Raw genomic sequence first — 23,590 nt, forward strand, 5'->3', positions numbered from 1 at the left:
GTACTCCAAGTGAGGTCTTACCAGCGCCTTATAGAGCCTCAACATCACATCCCTGCTCCTATACTCTATACTTGATATTTATTTATTTATTGAAATACAGAATGAAGTAGGCCTTCTGGGCCTTTGAGTCATGCTGCCTAGCAACCCTGACTTATCCCTTGCCTGATCACAGGGCGATTTACAATGACCAGTTAACCTACCAACCGGTACGTCATTGGACTGTGGAAGGAAACCGGAGCACCCAGAGAAAACCCATGTGTTCATGGGGAGAACGTACAAGCTCCTAACAGGAAGCAGTGTGAATTAACCCAGGATACTGGTGCTGTAAAGTGTTGTTCTGATTCTGATAAAGATGTATGTTACATTAAAAATTTGATCTGTGTGACTCTATGAGGCCTGGACTAAGTCCTTTCATTTAAGTGTCAGGGCAAGGCCAGTAGTTGTTGTCTTGCCCTTCACTGTCATAAGATCATAAGACACTGGAGTAGAATTAGGCCATTCAGCCCATCGAGTGCTTCGCCATTCCATTCCACTGCCCTTTAGAAGGTGGTGATGACACCTTCTTGAACCAATGATTTCCAGCTGGTGAAGGCACTTGTAGAGTGTCAACCATTTTCAATTCAAACTCTCAGCTTGAGGGGTCAGGTCCATTTAGAGCATCCATATTTCTGAAGGTCTGGAGTTACTTATGGGTCATATTGGGTAACGACAGCTGACTACATCCATATGGAAGGCAAAGAGACGTTTTTTAATATCACTCTGCCAATTGCAGGCATCACTACTGACCCTTGTTTTTGATGCCAAATATACTTAATGAATAAAACAACATAATCGCCCAGATGTCACAGCGGGGTATGATTGTGCAGCCGTGAATCATTCAACGAAGCCTCTGGATTACCAGACCATCATCAGATCCCAGTGTGAGATTTGAACCCACAGCCACGTACAGTACACAACAGATCTGAGGCGATGACTAATCACATCTAATGGTGACTTTAGCAGGACAGGCATGTGCCTACCGGCTGCTCTTTGTGTGCGCGCGCGCGTGTGTGTGCGTGCGTGTGTGTGTGTCTGTCTGTCTGTCTACGTGTACATGGGAAGAAGTATAGTCCAGTTAGATGCTGTATTTCTCTGTTATATCATTTAAACAGGGAAGAGAGGAGACTGGCCAGTCACTGACGGTCTGCCGATCTCACTGGGAACAACATCCCACCTGTAGGGTCACCTGAACCAGGTGTGGTACAGGAAGAGATCTCGGAACAAGCAGTGGTACAGACAAATGAAAGAGACTGCAAGGCTGTTAACAAACGGTCTGATCCATCTTATCATTGACAGGATGCCTGGAGACACACACAGCATTACCCAGCAACACAACCAAAATTCGCTCAACTCACACTTGGCTGAAATTAACCACAATTTGTACCACTGACAAAATACAGGTGTATGGTAAGTTTTATGATTCCACAGTCAAAACCATCGCTCTGAGATCTCACATCAGCCCCCTGCCTTAAGCAAAACGCAATCTATCCCACACACCAGACAAGTCTTGGAAGGTTTTGAACCAGACACGATTCAGAAATAATTTGATGTTGATGTTGTCAAAAGCCTGATCAGAATTAAGGAGTATAAATATAATCGTCTGTACTGCTGCAACTTGTTGCTATGTATTGGCTGGTAACAGTGTGAGATTGGCTTCTCTAATCCAAGGTTGATAATTCCTGGTATGAAATTTCTAGTGAAATCAGCTTGCCTATTTTGATATACATATATATAGGATTCATTTTTCCAGGCCATGCTTCATCTCTTTATTAACAGGCCCAAATATTTCTTTGCAAAGCCCCAGATGCTTGATTTGTTTTGAGGTGGATTTTATTATTATTTCTGGTTTGAAGAGGGATGAAGGAACTCTCACAGTTAATTGACTGCTCAGGAAGCAGGAGCGTGCCGACTCTAACCCAAACGAGGCCCTGATTATTTCTTTTCTTTCAAAAGAGGGTGAAAGATGTGCCAGCACATGGGTTGGGCCTACTCTCGCGTAGCGAATACGGTTCGGGTAACATTGAACAGGGTGGGGGGGCTTGATAAATCAGAGCGAGCATCCATAACGGTAGGGTGCGGTTACTCGCGAGGCAAGGACCGAAGGCCAGTCATCCAGAGTCTTACAACCTTACAGCCCCTTCTTCACTATGTTTCAGTCACACTTTTCCACATCTCTCTGCCTTGCAGTGCTGAATCAAAGCCATTGGAAAAGGTTCAAACATCTGGCTTATTTTAAGCACCTCCTCCTGCCTCACACCGCCCCCCCCATCTCCCCCGCCCCCCCCCGTCCCCACCCCACCCTACCCTGTCTCAATATTGTTAGGGCCTTTCATTTTTTTCATTTCCCGCCAACCCCCTTTCAAGTTCGTTTCCACGCCTGAAATGGTTGCCAGTGGGGACCAGAAACCACAAGCCTCATCCTAAACACCCCACTCTCCTTGTCTTCATCCCCACCCTCCTCAACCCCACCGCTGGTCCTTTGCGGCCCGGTCCTCGGCGTTCAGAAGATTAGCAGTGAACTGGGGCAAGGCCCTAAGGAGGATTGACTGGGCAGGCCTAGAATCTGAGCAGCAGCGTCAGCCGCCCCATATGTTAGCTCACGGCATAATTTCCAGTCCCACTGTCCTCACCTTGGCAAACCTCCCCACTTTACGAAAAGGCAAAAGAAATCAAGCATACACATGGAAAAACAAACTCTCTTTTAAACGCGTGTTATGGCCGTGACTCTTGAATTATACAGTGGCTGTACTCGTGAAAGAACCATCAAATAAAGTAGGAGGCACTAGAGAGGCCTGTGACAGAAAAATATAACACTTTCTGTTCTAGCCGGTACAGAATGACGCACTGCAAATAGTGGAGAATGTGCTTGAGAGAAAGACTGCGAGAGAATGAGCGAGAGACTGAGCAGGAAAGAGAATGAGCGAAAGAGAGAGAGAGAAAAGAAGAGAGAGACTGACAGAATAAGCAAGAAAGAGGGAGCGAGGAAGAGAGAATGAGTGAGAAAGAAAGAGAGGACAGAAGGAAGAGAGAGAGTAAACACCTTCCCTCCCACCAGCTCCCCCTCCCCACACCTTCCTCCGAGAGGACGTCTTCCCCTCTGTAAACTTGGCAATATCGCCACAGCATTGAAATACAGCACTGGCCATATAAGGAAGAACAGCAAAACATGTCACACATCACTTGGAGGTGGAAGGCAGAGAGTTAACCTCTCGGTGCACACAACTGGCTCCACATGCGATGTATTCTGCCATCGGGTCGCGCATATTAAATCAAATACCTCATGCACCCCGTCTTGCTCCCCTCAACCCAACCTCTGTGAGGGAGCAACACTCGGCTACCTGGCACAGCACTGGCACCACATTGCCATTCATTTACCTCAGCTGAGGCCAGTCAAGACTGGGGCGGGGGGGGGGAGGCTGGTAGGAGGTGGTGGGGGAGGAGTGTGGGGGTTGTTATTTTTTGCCCACCTGTTTTGCTTGTCTTTTGTAATAGAGGAGCGTTGTCGAGTTATGGCGTGCTGCAGAGCGCCGGCAGGACGGAACTACTCTGAGGCAAGAAAATGTCTGCACCTCCCACCTTCTGACCCTCCCTCCCACCCAGAGATGGCGTTCGATATGGAACCACACACCGCAGTGACCCAGAACGCAGATCTGCGCTCCCACCCCGCCTGGCACCCTCACTCTATCCCCTGCCACCACTACCCACCCCCCATGCCACTGTCAACCCTCCTCCGAAATCTGATCTCGCCCCCCGGCAACCCGTCTGCTGTCCCGCCTGCCCTAACTGGGACTCATGGCGGGCTCCCTTGATCTGACACGAGGTTGGGGCGTGGGGGGAAGGGCGGCAAGGTGGAAGTGCCTTGAGACGCCACTGTTCGGATCCCGCGTGAAGCCGAGGAACCCTCTAAGGTAGACATCAAAAAGTCATCCCCTCCCCACATGCGTCCCTCTCGGGGGGTGTGGGGTCAAGTGGGTAAATGGAGGCAAACCCCCACCGGCACTGTCATCTTTAAAAGAAGAAATACTCTGCTCAGTTTCACGATGCTGCTTATGGGAGCTTCCTGTGCACTAGTTATCTCCCAACCACCTCACTGATCCTGGCTGCCCTACATTACTACGGTTTGGAGTAAAAATGTGCTCCCTTGCTTGGGAGGCACGTTGAGACCCCACTCGGTGCTACAGAAACACGTCCCCCCCCCCCACACCCTTTCCGAACCCCAGTTCCCTCCCTCCTTCCCCTTGCCTGATCTGACAAACCAGCCTGGGCTTGCTCTAACTTCCTCTCCGTGTCTGACCTGGGTTCTAAATCAACCATGTTCTCCTGATCTCCTCACACCAGCACCCCCACCCCCCCACACACTCTCACACATACGTACGCATGCACTCAGACACACCACATACAACACACATACACACACATACACACAGAGGGAATCAAGAACTTACCTCATATTCCTGTTTCCCCTGATTCACTTGAATAGAGGAACAAGCACTCAAGGCATTCTGGGATTCATCTTCAGATATTTTTTTTCCCGTCCCTCTTTCTTAAGAAACCAAAAATTGCAGTCTATCTCCTCTTTCCCTTGTTAGTGGAGCATGATGGCTAGCAAGTCCTCCTGAGGTGTGGCTGGAGCGCTGCTCCCTCTGCTTGTGTGGTTCTGACTGCCTGCAATGCTCCTCCCTCAACAGAACTGCAAAAACTCGACCAGGAAGCGTGCTGGGCTATACCTCCTAGTCTGCCAGCATGAAGAGGAAAACACTTGGGAACCTTCTCGACGTTTCTCTCTCTCTCTCTCTATTTTTAAATGCAGCAGGCTCGTCTGTCTGTCTGTCTGTCTGTCTCCCTGTTTCTCCTCTCTCCCATCTCTCCTTCCCTTTCTCTCTCTCTCAGACACATACATACGCTCACATTTGTACACACCCACCCACTCACACATGCACTCACACTCACATACACACACACATACACAGACACACACAGACACACATACACACACACACACACACACACACACACAGGCCCAGGAATGGGCTGTGATCTTAAGCAAAAGTCGAGGATCCACTGAGAGAGGGAAGAAAAATTAAACGCGAAGAATGCGGAGAGGAAGTTATCTCCGACCATGATCAACCTCCTCTCTCTCTCTCCCCCTTGCAACGGGCTGTTATTGGTAGCTTCCATCTGATATGGAAAGCATACAATAACCTCTGAACTGAACTGCCACAAGTGAGATACAAGCAAGCTGTTGTCAGGTTGTGGGACCAGATTGCTGGAGATGAGTTGTAAACGGGAGGTGGTCAAGGGGAGGTGGGGGCAGTGGGAAGGCAGTGGATTTTTATCCGAGCTCTCGCTTGGCATCAGTACAGGCACACAGCAACTGGAGAAGTCTGGGAGGCTGCATTTAAATTTCAGGCCGCTCGTATATTTCCAAGTTACACGGTTAACTCTTCGATGTCCAAGACTCAATGGCACTGTTTTCTGCTGAATTCAAGCAGCCAGAGGAAGTTGGTTCAATTAACGCTGCTAATTCTACATCCTGCACATGAACGTGAATGGAATGCAAACAGAGGAAAGGGGAGCAGGAATAAGCCCAGGGCCCCTTATTCCTGTCCACCATTCAATAAGGTCGCTGGTGCATCAAAGCCACTTTCCTGCCCGAGATTCCCAAACAAAAATCCATTTAACACAGCCCTGACTCAATAATGAACATTTTAATTATCCCTTCTTCAAGAAAATGAAGCTCGGGGTAGTACCTTGATAATAAATTTACTTTGAACTTTCCACTCCTCTCCTCCAGCTCCTGCCCCAGTAACTTCAAGGGTTTGAGCTTCCAAAGATCCTGTCATAGCCTTGAGACATCACTTCGAAGAGATGGACTTATGTGTATAAGATTCCACCACACACACACACACACACACACACACACACACACACACACACAGCAAATAACCCTATTTTCCCTTACATTTTGAAGTGATACCACATTTTTTTTGTATCTAAGTGAGGGAGGACATAATACCTATAATACTTGGAATATTTTTCACTTGTGGTTGTTGCTTTACAGGAAGATGTGAAAGTTTTAGAGCGGGCGCAGAGGGCATTTATCAGGACGCTGCCTGGGATTAGAGAACATGTCTTCCGTGGATATGTTGAGTGAGCTAGAACTCCTCTCTTTGTAGGGAATAAGGATGAGAGGTAACTTGATGGAGATGTACAAGATGATAAGAGACATGGATAGAGAGAACAGCCAGAGACTTTTTTCAGATTTGGATTCACAGTCACATTAGTTTTAAGAATAACATGTATATTGAAACAGAGGGTGAAATATATCGTTGGCATTACCAACCAACACAAACTAATCATGTGCTGTCGGCAGCCCAGAAGTGTCACCCCACATTCTGGCGTCAACGCAACATTTCCCAGGGCGGAAGTGGGTAACAACAAGGGGTGTAACTTTAAGGTGTTTGGAGGAAAGTATTGAGGGATGGTGTCAGGAGTGAGGTTTTTACACAGGGAGTGGTGGGTACATGGAATATGTTATGATTTGTAAACATTAAATTAATTCAAAGGAAACGGAGTCTGAAAATATGGGCATAACTTTGAGTTTAAGCGAGGTGCACATGTAGTACATAGTAGCCTGATGAAGTAAGCAATTAACGTATTTTTACATATAACCCCTTAATTAACTATTTAAATGAACAAAATACTTAATAAAACAATTTATCTACGTAATTACTCAAATATTATCGAAATACTAAATACACAACAGAATATACTGCCAGGGTGGTGGTAGAGACAGAGACATTAGGGACATTTTAGAGACCCTTGGAGAGGCACATGGATGAAAGCAAAATGAAGGACGATATAGGACAGAAATGTTAGAATGATCTTGGAGCAGGTTAAAGTGTCGGCATAATATTGTGGGCTGAAAGGCCTGTTCTGTTCTATGTTCTATTTTCATCTCAACGCTGATATTTCTGGCAGCGGTGTGCTCTTTCCACTCTGCAATGATGGACACAGTTACACAGTACACAGTGTAGACAGGACACAGTACGCAGAGTACACAATTCCTAATTAACTATTATACCTGCAAACTAGAACATAGAACATAAAACAGGACCTCCTTCCCACAATGTTGTGCTGAATGAATGAAGCTAATCAGAAGTGATTAAGCTATTCCTTTCTACCTGCATGTGGCCCGGTCCATATAACCATGTGTCTAAGGGCCTCTTAAATGCCTCTATCATGTCTGCCTCCACCACCACCATTCTAGACACCCACCATTGCCTGTATAAAAAAAAACTTGTGCTGCATTTTTCCTTTACACATTCCCCCTCTCAGCTTAAATGTATGTCCTCTAGTCATAGAGTCAGAAAGCATAGAAATAACTGGTTGAAATGTCCAGTTCAACCCTATGAAAAAAGATACCAGCTGTTTATCTACGCCTCTCACAATTTCATTGCTTTCTCTGAACCTCCCCTGACAGCTCATGCCCCCTAATCCAGGCAGCATCCTGGCAAACTTCTTCCTCCAAATCAACAGCCTCCACATTCCTTCTATTCTGTTCTAATGAAGAGTCTCAGCCTGAAACTTTTCCCTGAAGGAAATGCCCCATCACCCAGGATATGCTGTTTTCTCACTGTTGCTATCAGGAAGAACATACAGGAGCCTCAGAACTCACACCACCTGGTTCAGGAACAGTTATTACTCCTCAGCATCAGGCTCTTGAACCAGAGGGGATAACTTCACTCAGTTTCACTTGTCCCATCACTGAAATGTTCCCACAACCTATGGACTCAACTTCAAGGACCCTTCATCTCAGGTTCTCGATATATATTGCTTATATATTTATTATTATTATTATTATTTCCTCTTTTTGTTTACAAAGTTTGTTGTCTTCTGCACTCTAGTTGAACACCCTAGTTGGTGCAGTCTATCAGTAATTCTGTCACGGGTATTATTTTATAGATTTATTGAGTATGCCTGCAAGAAAATGAATCTCAGGGTTGTATATGGTGACGTACAGTACATGTACTTTGAGAATAAATTTACTTTGTAGATTGAAATGTCAACTGTTTATCTCTCTCCATGCATGCGGCCAAACCTGCTGAGATCCTCTAGCATCATGCACGTGTTACTCTAGATTTCCAGCATCTGTAGAATCTCATGTGTCTATGACTTCTAAAAACAGCGAATATCAGGCTGAACACTCAAAAAAAGATTCAGATTCATTTATTTATCACATGTACATCGAAACATACAGTGAGATAAATCATTTGCACTAACAACCAACGTGAGCAAAGTGATGCTGGGGGCAGCCTGCAAGTTGTTGTTTATGTATTTTTTTAAAATAAAATTTTATTGAATTTCATGTACTTTGATAACAAATTTATCTTGAACTTTGAACCTTATTTGACATATTCAACACCGAAAACCAAACGGGAGCATATCCCTCTAAATTTTCCCATTCATATAGCTGTCCGATCACCTTTTAAACATTGTAGAGTCTAAGAATAATATACTCCTCATTGCCTCTGTAAAGCAGCCTTCATAAAGAGCCCACCTACCCTGGCGGCAGTGTGGAGATACGTCTCTACCAAAGGAGGTGTAAGGTGCCTCTTCCTTCTGCTAGCCTACAGGTCTCCCTCGGGCAAGGTGTAGGACCTACTTGGCCCCTGATCACGGACACGTGATGCCATGGAAGCAGGTGGTGGATGGTTGTATGGGCAGTTACTCCATATCACATGTCTAGGTTTTGCGACCAATGACGTCAGGCAATCTCTGAATAGTATTGGTAAAGGATGGGGTCACCTATCTTGCCAAGAAACCGTCAATGGCAAACCACTTTTGTAGAAAAATTTGAAAGAACAATCATAGTCATGTGGAAGACCATAAATGCTCACGTCATACATCATGGCACATAATGATGGTGACCCATCCTGGATATGCTCTCTTCATGTTGAGGCTTTGTAAGGCCTTGGTCAGACCACATGACCACAGTAAGTGTATCAAGAGAGCTTTGGGCTTCTTATCTAATAAAAAGATGTGCTGGTATTGGTGAGGGTTTAGAGGAGTTTCAAGAGAATGATCCTTGAGGTGAAAGGTTTAAAGTTTGAGGAGCATTTGATGGCTCAGGGCCTGTACTTACCGGATTGATAAGAATGAGGGGGGATCTCATTGAAACCTATTGAATATTGAAAAGCTGGATAGAATGGATGTGGAGAGGATATTTCCTATAGTAGCAGGGTCTAGGACCAGAGGGCACAGCCCCAAAATACAAGGATGCTCCTTTTAGAACAGATTTGAGGAGAAATTTCATTAGTCAGAGAGTGGTGAATCTGTGGAATTCATTGCCACTTATGGCTGTGGAGTCCAAGTGATTGGGTGTACTTAAAGTTGAAGTTGATAGGTTCTTGATCTGTAAGAAGGCAGGACAATTAGGTTGAGAGGGATAACAAATCAGCCATGATGGAATGGTGGAGCTGACTTGATGGGCCAAATAGCCTAATTCTGCTCCTATGTCTTATGGTCTTCTACTCCTCCCACTGGGCAGAAGATACAAAAGTCTGAAAGCATGTTCATCAGGGTCAAAGACAGCTTCTATTCCACCGTTATCAGCCATTCGAACAGACCTCTTGTATGGCAAGGTGGACTCTTGTCCTCACAATCTACCTCACTATGATTTGCCCTTTATTATTCACTCTTCTGCAGCTTTTACACTTCATTCTGCAGTATTATTGTTTCACCTTACGCTAGCTCAATACACCGAGTAATGATCTGATCTGTGTGAACAGTATGCGAGACAAGCTTTTCACTGCATCTCAGTATATGTGACATAATAAACCAAAGACAATAAAAAAAATCAATATGACTATATCAACAATCGAACTGCCAAACCAGGAAAACGGTACTGCAATACTTCGTAAAGAGTGAAGATTTATGACAAGGCACAGAAGAAGCTGTGGTCAATCACTGCAACCAAGGATGACCTCAGCTGTGACAATTACTCGTGCCACTGGGCCCTGACTTCCGGAACTGCCCCAGTGCAACAGCTTTTCTACTTTAAACATTCTCCCGCAGAGGTTTGCTGTTATTGTCGGGTACAGCTGATAACCAATGAATCATGCTCAGTTAATTTACAATTTGCTGATCCAAGGGGACGGCAGAGTGGGGAGGACTGGGGAAGGAATCTGAAAGCTGACCACCCAGGTTCCCGAAGGCACGGCTGTCTTTTGTAGTTCGTGAGGAATCATGGACTCTGGACTGTGGTCATAGCTGAAGGGAGGAGGCCACTGGAAGATTTGCAAGTCGGCTACTTGCCAAATTCCTCACCCCTGAGCAAGACTGGAGTGTGGTCAATGATGCAAGATCGCTGAACCAGACTTGATATGACAGAACAGACCAAAGGAGCTGCTTCTGACGAATCCACCTAGTACCATGATTACCTGCACACCCTTTCCCTTCGACCCGCAACACCTGGGGGTTGAGTTTTAAACATCTCCTTTAAGTGAAAGGGAAACTTGTTCAGCCAAATCCATTGGTGTGTGATTCTTGGTGAATCACCCATGGAAGGCACAGGATTGTGCTTGCCGGCTCATGTGCAGCCTCAGCCCTGGGTTGTCAGGGAAATAGGGTCAGGGAGTGTAGAAGTTCTCAGGAAAAAAAACTCCCCCATGTTGGATTGGCTCCAAGATGGTGGGCGTGTCACGTATAGTGGCTTGTTGCATATTCTGCAGAGTGAGCCGGCCAACATTAGTAAGGAAACATTACCTTCTTCATGTACCCAAAGTTTCTTTTAGGACTAAAGCTGCAGTTTGATCGCTTCTGCCACTGATCAAGGAAGCTGCTAATATCAATTTCTCCTTGGCCAATAAAACAGGCAAGTAACTGACAGCTACTTTGTTTCAATGTGTAGAAATTAACTCCTTCAGGTTTTGGAATTCACACCCAAGAGTCATGGAGTCATAGAGCACTACAGCACAGAAGCAGGACCTTCAAATCGTCTAGGCTGAAGGGTCTAATTCTAATTCTATGTCTTATGGTTTTATAGTTTTATGTTACAATAGAACCCACATCAGCCCTTTCTGCTGGCAGCTCTTTCCACACTTGTTGGTTCACATTCATCTTCACATTTCACCTTGCTGGTTAAAGCCTACTGTGCCACTCAATGCCAGCTTTTAAAAGCCAGCTCTCAAGTTGTCCACTCCCCACTCTTTTTAACCTTTATACTTTGGACTTTCACCTTCAGCTCCTCCAAACATGTACGAAATTCTCACTCTGCAACCTCCTCAGTTACTGCCTTCCATTTCTATTCAGGCAGTGGGGTCTAGAGGTATTGGGACCAAGTGACAGAATCTAGGACCAGAGGTCACAGTCTCAGAATACAAGGACATTCCTTTAGAACACAGATGAGGAGAAACTTATTTAGTCAGAGGGTGGCGAATCTATGGAATTCATTGCCATTGATGGCTGTGTACCCAAATTGTTGGGTGTATTTAAAGCGAAGGTAGATAAGGTTCTTAATTAGTAAGGGCATCAAAGGGAAGGAGGCAGGAGAATGAGGTTGAGTGTGATAATAAATCAGCCATGGCAGAGCTGTCTCAGTGGGCCACATGGCCTAATTCTGCTCCTATGTCTTATGGTCTGACAGTCTTATCTTCAGGAGACGGTACCTCAGACGATGGCATCTATCATTAAAGACCCTCACCATCTGAAACCTGTGTTCTTTGCATTACAAGCATTTGAGAGGAGGTACAGAAGCCTGAAGACCCACACTCAATGTTTTAAGAATAGTTTCTTCCCCTGTGCCTTTGGATTTCTGAATGGTGCGTGAGCTTGTCCTTTGCACCAGATATTAATTTTTGTTACTTATTTTCAGTTCACTGTTACATTGCACTGTTGCCACTGAGCTGAACAGCCTAATTCTTCCTCTGTGTCTTATGGCTAATGGCCTTTACTAATTTTCAGGTGTTGATGACTTCGGTCTGGACTTGGCCGACCGAGCACGTAGCACAGAAACAGGCTCTTTGGCCAGTCTAGTACACGTCAAGTTGTTACTCTGCCTAGTCCCATCGACCCACACATGGAGCATAGGACATTAAAGGGATATAAGTATATATATGTTTCCTTTCTATATATTTATATAAACTTCTCTTAAATGCTGCAATCAAACCCACATCCACCACTTCTGCTGGCAACCTGTTCTGCACTGTGAGTGAAGGAATTCCCCCTCATGTTCCCTTCAAACATTTCACCTTTCACCCATGGTCTCTTAATTCTTGTCTCACCCAACAACAATGGAAAAAGCCTGTTTGCATTTACCCTATTTATCTCCATCTTCATTTTATATATTTTACCTCTATCAAATCTCCCCTCATTCTCCTTCGCTAGAAGGAATAAAGTCCTTACTGTTCAACCTTTCCCTATAACTCAGATCCTTAAGTCTCAGCAACATCTTTGTAGATTTTCTTTGCGCTCTTTCAAGCTTATTGATAATTTTCCTGTAGGTAGGTGACCAGAACTGCTACAATACTCCAAATTAGGCATCACCAATTTCAACAGACCAACCAGCTAGAGGCTTGACTGCCTGACAGAAGGAAACAAAATGGAATGCTTGATTATAATCTACCATTTGCATTCTGGCGACTAAGGGTCGGATAATGGGGCTGTGGTTGGCTGCCAAAGAACTGGTCTTCTTGACTGCTCCTAGCCTTGGCCAAGTATAGTCACAATTTAAACAGAAGAGACGATGCATGTCTTGGTTTACAAGTGTGCATTATGATAAATATTTTCATCTTCTACATCAACCTCAGAAAATAAGTTTATTATTAAAAGACAGTCCAATTATTACTAATGATGGGTTTACTGATCTGGGTTATGTTTAATCTGCACTGTCGCAATCAATGGTCGTATTAACATTCCTCTGTTGTCTGAGGTTGTGCCACTTTATAAAACATAACTACTACCTAGGTTTGCATCAAATTTGATTTCAAATTGGATGAGCTGAAGGGAAAGGCATGTACTATTCCCACAGTGAAACAATGTGTGGGAAGACTTGATACCAAAAGCAAGCTCCTTGAAGAATCGGAATCAGATTTAGTATCATTGACCTATATCGTGAAATTTGTTCTTATGTGGCACTTAAAAACGGTAAGTTACAGCAAAAAATATATATATTTAAAAAATTAAATTAAATACAGAGTGCATGAAGAGAGAAAAACAGTAGTGAGGCAGTGTTCATGGGTTCAATGTCCATTTAGAAACCTGATGACAGAGGGAAAGAAGCTATTACTGAATTGTTGAGTGGATGAGACAAATTTTACTTTCTTCTTTAGCCCTCACCTGGCTTCAAACTCATTTTAACTACAGAGAAAAGCCATCAAATCCTAAAGATCAACACCCATCTCTCACATCATTGGTTTGTTCATACACTCAGTGACAACTTGAATAGGTACACCTGTACACCAGCTCGCTAATACAAATATTTAATCAGCCAATCATGAGGCAGCAATTCAATCCATAAAAGCACACAGACAGTCAAGAGATTCATTTGTTGTTCAGACCAAACATCAGAATGGGGAAGAAATGTGATCAAAATGACTTTGACTGTGGAATGATTGTTGGTGCCAGACAGGGTATTTAGAGTATTTCAGAAACTGCTGATCTCCTGGGATTTTCACACACAACAGTCCCTAGAGATTACAGGGAATGATGTGAATAGCAGAAACAACATGCAGTGAGTGGCAGTTCTCTGGGTGAAAAATCTTTGTTAATGAGAAAGGTCAGAGGAGAATGGCCAGTCTGGTTCAAGCTGACAGGAAGGTTCTCATTGAAACCTATTGAATATTGAAAGGCCCAGATAGAGTGGATTTGGAAAAGTTGTTTCAGTATTTCCCATAAAGCCGGGACCCACTGGTGAAAAACCATGCCCTGATTTGACACTAATTAGCGCACGGCTGCCAGTCTTGCTTTGGAGAGGCAGCGTGAATGGAGAATGGTAGAGTGGTGGGGGTGGTGGAGTAAGGTGGACAGTGCCTAAAAAAGTACTCATTCCCCTTGGAAGTTTTCATGTTTTATTGTTTTACAACTAGGAATCACAGTGGATTTAATTTGGTTTTTTTGACACCGATCAACAGAAAATATTCTTTCGTGTCTAAGTGAAAACAAATTTATACAAATTGGTCTAAATTTACACAATAATTTAACACAAAATAATTGATTGCATAATTACTCAACTTCTTCAAGTCAGTATTTAGTAGATGCACCTTTGGCACCGATACAGCTTTGAATCTGTGTGGATAAGTCTGTATCAGCTTTGCACATCTGGACACTGCAATTTTTCCTCATTCTTCTTTACAAAACTGCTCAAACTCTATCAGATTACATGGGGATCGTGAGTGAACAACCCTTTTCAAGTCCAGCCACAAATTCTCGATTGGATTGAGGTCTGGGCTCTGATTTGGCCACTCCAGGACATTAACTTTGCTATTTTTAAGCCATTCCTATGTAGATTGGTTTTATGCCTGGGGTCATTGTCTTGCTGGAATGACATAGTGCTCTTGTAGGCTGCATCAGGTTTTCCTCCAGGATTCCCCTGTAATTTGCTGCATTCATCTTACCCTCTACCTTCACAAGTCCTTCAGGGCCTGCTGCAGTGAAACATCCCCACAGCACGATGCTGCCGCTACCATGCTTCACAGTAGGGATGGTGTGTTTTTGATGATATGCGGTGTTTGGCTTATGCCAAACATAGTGTTTAGACTGATGGCCAAGAAGCTCAATTTTGGTTTTATCCAACCATAGAACCGTTGTTGTATCTGCAGTCTCTCCCATTTTAGCTACTGAAGCTTGCAACTTCTCCAGTGCTGTCATAGGTCTCTTTGTGGTCTCTCTCACTAGTTCCCTTCTTGCATGGTCCCTCAGTTTTTGAGGATGGTCTGCTCTAGGCAGATTTATAGCTGAGCCATATTCTTTACATTTCTTGATGATTGACTTAACTATACTCCAAGGGATATTCAGTGACTTGGAAATTTTCTTATATCCATCTTCTGACTTGTGCTTTTCAATAACCTTTTTGTGGAGTTACTTAGAGTGTTCTTTTGTCTTCGTGGTGTAGTTTTTGCACTGACTCACCAGTAGCTGGACCTTCCAGATACAGGTGTATTTTTATGACAATCAATTGAAATACCTTGACTGTACACAGATCTCCAAAAACAGATCTCCATTTAAGTAACTATGTGACTTCTAAAACCAATTGGCTGCACCAGTGATGATTTGGTGTGTCATATTAAAGGGGGTGAATACTGATGCAATCAATTATTTTGTGTTTTATATTTGTAATTAATTTAGATCACTTTGTAGAGATCTGTTTTTCACTTTGACACGAAAGAGTCTTTTTCTGTTGATCAGTGGCAAAAAGGCTTAATTAGATCCATTGTGATTCAATGTTGTAGAACAATAAAACATGAAAACTTCCAAGGAGGGTGAATGTTTTTTATAGGCACTATTGGTCTCTCTCAGGCAGGTGAGTGGCACTGTTAGACTTCTGTCAGGGCTGAATCTGTGAAAAGCAAATATATAATTCCCTTATGCCACCTTGACCCTCAAGAAAAAACAATGGATGTTTATTCTTTGCTGAACATTGTGAGCATGCTATGTTGGCAAAGGAATGTGTGGCAACACTTGCCGTCTGCCCCCAGCACATCCTTCTGTTGTGTTGTTTGTTAACACAAATGATGTATTTCACGATAATGCTTCAAAGGATATGTGAAAAATAAATGAATTTGAATATTCCCTCACTTTACTGTATAAAAGTATTATTATGAACTATTCAATATATTTTCTCCATTGCTACACTTTTCTTAACGAGGGTCACAAAGAATCTGCTGAGTCCAATCAAGTCTGCAGACCAAACCTCAGCTAATCCTGAGATTTTTTTTGACATTTAAACAAGTCCATTTCATTGTATTTATTTTAATTTTTATTTAAAGATGCTGAGATATGTGTCCTGGTCAACTGTGCAGAGTAGCAGTGATCCAGGGGATATTGTTGTCATTCAGCTCATCTCAGTTGCCTACCTTGATCTTCACTGCCCGCACCCTCTGCAATTAAAACCAAAGACTCTTGCAAATTTCCATACATGTATGGTGGAAAGCAGTGTGAATGGAAGCATCACTAGCCAGAATGGAGATTTCAATGCTTAGAGCTGCAGAGGGCTGTAGATTCTGTCATCTCTATCAGGAATTCGACTCTCCCCTACAATCAATGACAACCAGTACTCACTGGAGTTCGGAAGAATGGGCCACTGCACAGGACTGAAATAAGCTGCAGAAAGTTGTAAACTGAGTCTGCTCCATCATGGGCACTAGCCTCCCCAACATCCAGGACATCTCCAAGGAGTGATACCTCAAAGAGACAGCATCCATTATTAAAGACCCTCATCATCCAGGGCATGCCCTTTGCTCATTACTACCATCAGGGAGGAAGTACAGGAGCTTAAAGGCACACACTCAGTGATTCAGGAATAGCTTCTTCCCCTCTGCCAGCAGATTCCTGGATGGATATTGAACCAATGAACCAACTACCTCACTACCTCTTTTTTCTCTATTTTTGCACTACTTATTTAACTTTTTAAACATAAATATACTTGATTTATTCTTACGTATTGCAATATATTGCTGCAGCAAAGCACCAATTTTCATGTTTGTTAACATTTTCTATTTTTTGTTTGTACTGGTTGTCCTTGATTGTAGGGGATGGTTATGCTTGTGATGGACATGAGTGAATCTACAACCCTCTGAAACTCTGCTCACTGAAATCTCCATTCCAGATAGTGATGCTCCTGGATTTTCGCATTTGTTAATAAATTTCATGACATTTGTCAGTGATAGTAAACTGGATTCTGATTCTGAGAATATTGCTGAGGCTTTATAAGGTATTGGACTGACCAAATTCAGAGTATTGTGAACAATTTTGGGCTTCACATCAAAAAATAATGTGCTGGCATTGGAAAGGATCCAGAGGAGGTTTATGAGAATGATCCTGGAGATGAAAGGGTTAACATATAAAGCTCATCTGATGGTGCTGGGGCTGTACTCACTGGAGTTTAGAAGAATGGGGATGGATCTTATTGACACCTACTGAATATTGAATGGCCTAGATAGACTGGGCATGAAGAGGATGTTTCCTCGAGTAGTAGAATCTAGGACCAGAGGGCACAGGCTTGGAATACAAGGAGGTCCCTTTAGAACAGAGATGAGAAGGAATTTCTTTAACCAAAGAGTGGTGAATCTGTGGAGGACAAGTCATTGGGTATATTTAAAGCAGAGGTTGATTCGTTGTTGAGTAGTCAGGGCATCAATGGTTATGGGGAGAAGGCAAGGAAATAGGGCCGAGAGGGATAATAAATCAGCCATGATGAAATGGCGGAGAACACTCAATGGGCTGGATAGCTTAATTCCTATTTCTTGTGGTCTTATCTTCAAGAGGCAGTGCCTCAAGAAGGAGGCATCCTGCATTAAAGACCTTCACCATCCGGGACACTCCCTCTTCTCATTACCACCACTGGGGAGGAGGTACGGGAGCTTGAAGACTCATACTGAACATTTTAAGAACAGGTTTTTCCCTTCTGTCGTCAGATTTTTTGAACAATCCATGAACTGATGACACTACCTTGTTATTGGTCTTCTGAACTATTTGTTTTTGTAGCTTACAGTAATTTTTATGTCTTTTAATGCGGTGCTGCCGCAAATTTCACAAGATATGTTAGCGAAATTCTGTTTCCAACCAGAGACAGAGAAATAGATATCAACATGTATGAAAAGAATTTCAAAGCCAATGAGTGATCTCATTTCAGTCTGACGCACCTCATATGAATGAAAGGTGCTTTGAGTTCATTCTGTAGAATCAGAAGCAGAATTAGATTCACCAGCACCCTGTATAACTGTGGCAGGATTTCACTGCTTTTTATAAAGAGAGAGATTAGCTTTATTTGTCACATGTACATTGAAACACACAGTGAAATGTGTTAGTTTTGTGTCAATGACCAACACAGTCCAAGGACTGCACTGGGGGTAGCCCGCAAATTTCACCAATGCTTCTGACACCAGCATACTTTGTCCATGACTTTGTAACCCCACCTCCTTCATCGATGAACCGTTTGACTTCTGAATCACTCGTGATAACTGCATGCTAACTTTCTGTTTGGTGTTAAGAGTTTGTGAAATTCTGCACTGTCACTGAGCCGGGATCTGCTCCACTTACAGAAACCTACCAAATATTGAAAGGCCCAAGAGTGGACATGGAGAGGATGTTTCCTATAGTGAGGAAGCCTAGGACCAGAGGACACAGAGTAGGTGTTCTGACAACCCTTCAGAACAGAGATAAGAAGAGATTTCTTTAGCTGGAGGGTGGGGAATCTGTGGAATTTATTGCCACGGATGGCTGTGGAGGCCAAGTCATTGGGTATATTTAAAGTAGAGGTTGATGGGTTCTTGATTTGTCAGGAGGTCAAGGGTTATGAGAAGGCAGGAGAATGCGGTTGAGAGGGATAGTAAATCAGCCGTGTTGGAATAGTGAAGCAGACTTGATGGGTCTTACGTTCTTGAAATGCCAGAGCCTCTGCTCATTTACATTAGTCTGCTGATTCCACAGCCTGCCTGAGGACCCAGCGCTCGGGGCAGAAGGTGTGAAATGTATCTAAATCTTAAACACCAATGCTAGATATCCAGAGTAATATACACAAGATGCTGGAAGAACTTAGCTGCTCAGGCAGTTTCTATGGAGAGGAGTAAACAGTCGAAGTTTCAGGCCAAGACTCTTCATCGGGACTGAATCTGATTGGGATTAATAAATGGCTTTAGCATCACCAGTGCTATGGACTTCTCTCTGAATTGCTCTTTAATTGTTGGTGTAAACCATTATCAGGTCAGAGCAACTCTAGGTTTTTTTTTCTGAACCGTGTACAGCACTCTACAAAAGGCAGCAGTGTATGTAATGCCACTACCAGATTGATCCACTTTAAGTCACCACCCACTGTCTCACAGAAGCAGCAAGCATAATCAAGGACTCGTTCTAGCTCAACCATTCTCTCGTCTAACCCCTCCCATAAGGCAGAAGATATAAAAGGTTGAAAACATGTACCAACATATTCAAGGACAGGTTCCGTCCCCTGTTGTAAGACACTTGAACAGACCTCTCATACGTGAAAGATGAATTCTTGACCTTCCAATCTACCTCGCTGTGACACTTGCGCTTTATTCACCTCTCTATCCTGACACTTTCTCTGCAACTGCTACACTATAATCTGATGCAGGTCCTGATGAAGGGTCTCTGCCAAAAACGTCGACTATTTATTCCTCTCCAAAGATGCTACCTGACCTGTGGAGTTCCCCCAGCATTTTAGGTGTTGCTTACATTTCTAGCCTCTGCAGCATCTCTGTGTTTACTGTTTTGCTTTCTTTCATACTACCTCAAGATACTTATGTATGGCATGAACTACATGGATGGCATGGAAATAAAAAACTTTCACTGTTACCTTATTACATCATCATCATTATTGTGCGCCGTGTCGTATGATGTGGACAATTAGGGTCTTTGACCATGATTGTTCTCAGCAAATTTTTCTGCTGAACTCAGTGCGTTGATAAATAAAGGCAAGTACTGAATGTTACATGCACTCTTTACAAGCCGATCAGCTTGTGAAGCCAATTTCAGGGAGCTATGGACTAAGACCCCAAGATCCACTTGTACATCAATGCTGTCAAGGGCCTTTGCCTTTAACTGTGCAACACCTCACACTTGGTCTGACCCATCTGCCATTTCTTGGACCAAATCTGCAACTGATCTATATCTCACCGCATACTTTTGCAATCTTCAACACTTTAGGTAGGTTTTGAAGTGTGTCTAAAAGAAAGAGGGGGGGGGGAAGAGAGAGAGAGAGAGAGAGAGAGAGAGAGAGAGAGAGAGAGAGGGAGAGAGAGAGAGGGAGAGAGAGAGAGAGAGAGAGAGAGAGGGAGAGAGAGAGAGAGAGAGAGATCTGGAGAGCATTGGGTTCAAAATGTAAGAGCTTGAGGGCTAGCTGTGGCTTTCAATGTCATATTGACGGGAAGCCAGAAATGGCATGATGGTACAAGTTTGCAAGAACTTTGCAGATATAGCAAGAAAGAACATAAGCACAAAGGTGAGGAATTTAATATAACTTTTATTGTCGTATTTTATGCAGCTGGATGGAAAGTGATTAGCAGAAAGTTGATTTTTTTGCTCTCTGGGGGAGGAATTTTGCAGCCTATTGCAACATCATCACTGTTGTTGCCAAAGGCTAATTTAACACAGACTGCAAGGAATTCCAGATCTTCCAGGCCTGCTGAATTCAGAAGCTCACTGACCAAGACTATCGTTAATTAAAGAGCAGAGCGATATGAATTTACCTGGTTACAAAGAAAAAAGCAGCCCGCCAATACTACCCACAAGAGCTTCAGAGCCAGCGTACTTCAGAAGCCTTTGTGTTGTGACGTATTCATTCATCAGTTTCATTTCTCAAAAGAAGGCTGAAGGGGTAACTCATCAGAGAGATCTAAATTATGAAAGGCCACTCTACATGTAGAGCTTAACCAGAGGCCAAAATATAAAACAGCCCACAAAAATCCAGTAGGAACTTCAGGGGAAATTTAAAGTCATAGAGCGAAACACTTCATTCTGCTCTCTGTTAAAGTGTTTGAGAGTTCTGAGCTATTCACTGGAGTTTGGAAGAGTGAGGGCAGAATCTCACTGAAACCTATCAAATATTGAAAAGCATAGATAAGGTGAACGTAGAGGGCATATTTCCTATACTGGGGGATTCTAGAACCAGAGCGCACAGCCTCAGATACAAGATCTGCTTTTATAACAGTGATGAGGTGGAATTTCTTTACCCAAAGGGTGGTGAATCGATGGAATTCATTGCCATAGACTGCTGTGGAGGCCAAGTCATTGGATATATTTAAAGCGGAGGTTGATAGCTTCCTAATTAGTAAGGGGGAGGTCAAAGGTTATGGGGAGAAAGTAGGGATATAATAAATCAGCCATGATGGAATGGCAGAGCAGACTCAATGAGAGAATTGGCTTAATTCTACTCTTCTGTCTTATGGCTATTATTTTACTTTATACTACCACAATGCCCTGTTTCAATTAACTCATCCACATGAATGAAATGCAATATGTGTTCTACACTGTACCTCGGTACATGTGACAGTAACAAATAAATTTACCCGATGAAGAGTCTCGACCTGAAAAGTAAACTGTTTACTTCTTTCCCATAGATGCTGTCTGGCCTGATGAGTTCCTCTTGCATTTTGTGTGTGTTGCTTTGGATTTCCAGCATCTACAGATTTTCTCTTGTTATCAGTTTAATTTACTACACAGTATGGAAACAGGTCCTTTGGCTCATCAAAGTTCAAAGTTCAAAGTACAAAGTACACATATGTCACCATATATAACCCCCGAGATTCATTTTCTTGCACTGCTGTGATTTCTTCTTATTGCAGGACCCAGGCTCGCTTCTCTGAAATGATAACACCGAGGAATTTAAAGTTACTGACCCTCCCCACCGCTGATCCGCTGATGAGGACTGCCTCATGGACCTCAGATTCCCTCCTCCTGAAGTCAATAATCAGCTCCTTGATCTTGCTGACATTGAGAAAGAGGTTGTTGGCATGGCACCACTCAGCCAGGTTTTCAATCTCCCTCCTATATGTTGATTCGTCACAAGCTTTGATTTGGCCAGTGACACTGACGTTGTCACCAAACTTAAATATGGCATTGGAGCTGTGCTTGGCCTCACAGTCATAAGTATAAAACAAGTAGAGCAGGGAGCTAAACACATAGCCTTGTGGTGTACCCATGCTGATGGAGATCACACTAACCACATCAGCCATGAAGCATCCATTTTCTCTGACCCCACTCCATTTTCCCCATTATCCCATTAATTTTCCACAGATCTACCACTCACCTATAAACTAGGGACAATACTTACTTTGGGCTTGACCTGCCTTTAGCATTTCCTCTGGCAACATGTTCCATAAAACCCTCTTCATTTTCCCTTCATCCACCCTACAAAAACCCATTGTTCCCATCCACCAAATGTCTGATAATCCAAGGAAAGTTAGTCCAATTTCTCAAATCCTGCCCTCAGCTGAATTCCCTCATCTCTGTTAATCTTCTCTGCATTCTACCCATGACCTACACAGTATGTGATTGCTCTGGAGATAATTGGTGGAGATTCACCAGTGTGCTAGTGAAAATAAGTCTTTGTTCCCAGAGTGAGGATGTTAAAAGCAAGAGAACACGGGGTTAAGGTGAGAGGAAATAGCTTTAAAGGAGATAACCAGAGCAGCTGGAGTAAACCCACACAGTAAAGGGGAGAACGTACAAACTCCTTACACACTGTGGCAGGAATTGAACCCGGGTTGCTGGCGTTGTGCGATAGTGTTGTGCTAATCACTATGTTATCGTGCCACTGAGATCTGAGGGGTGAAGAGTTTGTTGTTGTTCAGTTGTTAAGTCGAGTCTGACTCCGTTACCTTATGGACCATAGGGTCCATAGGGTTTTCATGGCAAGATATATAAGAAGATTACAAGGCCTTTCTTCTGCGTAGATATTGCTCTTGCCCAGGTTAGGACCCGGATGGGTTTGAACTCAGGACCATCTGCCTTGAAGACCCGTGCTGATGCCACTACACCACCAGCTGGCCCAAGAAACGCATGTGTGTGTATACTGTATGTGTATATATATATATATATATATATATATATATAGTGACATATGCCAGAGAGATTCAACCTGATTCTGAGTACGATATGGAGAAGTGTTTCTGCGCAGTATCACTCTGAGACCATTGATGATAAGGAGCAGCAATTAATGGTCAGAATTTTGCAACTCAGCCTTCCACTTTTGACAAGGCTCTATCTGTTCTTCCTCTTCTACTCACGCTAAATGTTGCAGATGAGGGAAGCAATATTTTTATCAAAGGGACACAAAGTGCTTCAGTGCCACGTTCAAGTAAGTTTGCAACTGTATAACATCAACAAGCAGAGAAAGGCAACAATGAGCTTCAAAGGAAAGAACTGAAAGTTAGCTCTGGTTACTCGGGGAAAACTGCCGTTCACTGTGAAGTTATAAAACCATCTTATCAGCAGATTGGAATTTTCTAGTGTTAGTTAGTTGAGTCAGCCAGCAGGCAAATTGCAGGGAGCTGTGCACACAGCACTGCTCCTCCCGTCCATGGACCCTATACTTCTTGCTGCCTTAGTAAAGCAGTCATCATAAGAAAAGTTCCCACCCACCCTGACATTCTCTTATCTTTTCCCTCTCATCAGGCAGGAGATGCAAATATCTGAAAGCAGACTCAAGGACAGATTCCATCCCAATGTTATCAGACTATTAAATGGTTCCTAGTACAATAAGTCGGGTGGCATAATGGAGACACATCTCTACCAAAGGAGGAGAAAGGCACTCCTTCCCTCCGTTAGCCTGCAAGTAACCATTGGGCAAGGTGTAGCACCTGCTTAGCCTCCCAGA

General features: G+C 43.5%; 1 protein-coding gene across 7 annotated transcripts in view; it reads right to left on the reverse strand.

Annotated features, from left to right (window-relative positions):
- Positions 1–23,590, reverse strand: part of LOC140196176 (muscleblind-like protein 1) — a 322,691-nt gene that overhangs the window by 253,678 nt on the left and 45,423 nt on the right. Inside the window, exon 1 of one of the 7 annotated variants that reach the window (XM_072254937.1) lies at positions 4,485–4,819. The exons of the other annotated variants lie outside the window; for them this stretch is intronic. The gene's annotated coding sequence lies outside the window, so the exon portion shown is untranslated. Of the gene's footprint in view, positions 1–4,484; positions 4,820–23,590 lie in introns of those variants that run through there. 7 annotated transcript variants of the gene reach the window in all.

Source organism: Mobula birostris, chromosome 4 (genome assembly GCF_030028105.1).
Source record: "Mobula birostris isolate sMobBir1 chromosome 4, sMobBir1.hap1, whole genome shotgun sequence".
NCBI classification, from domain to species: Eukaryota; Metazoa; Chordata; class Chondrichthyes; order Myliobatiformes; family Myliobatidae; genus Mobula; species Mobula birostris.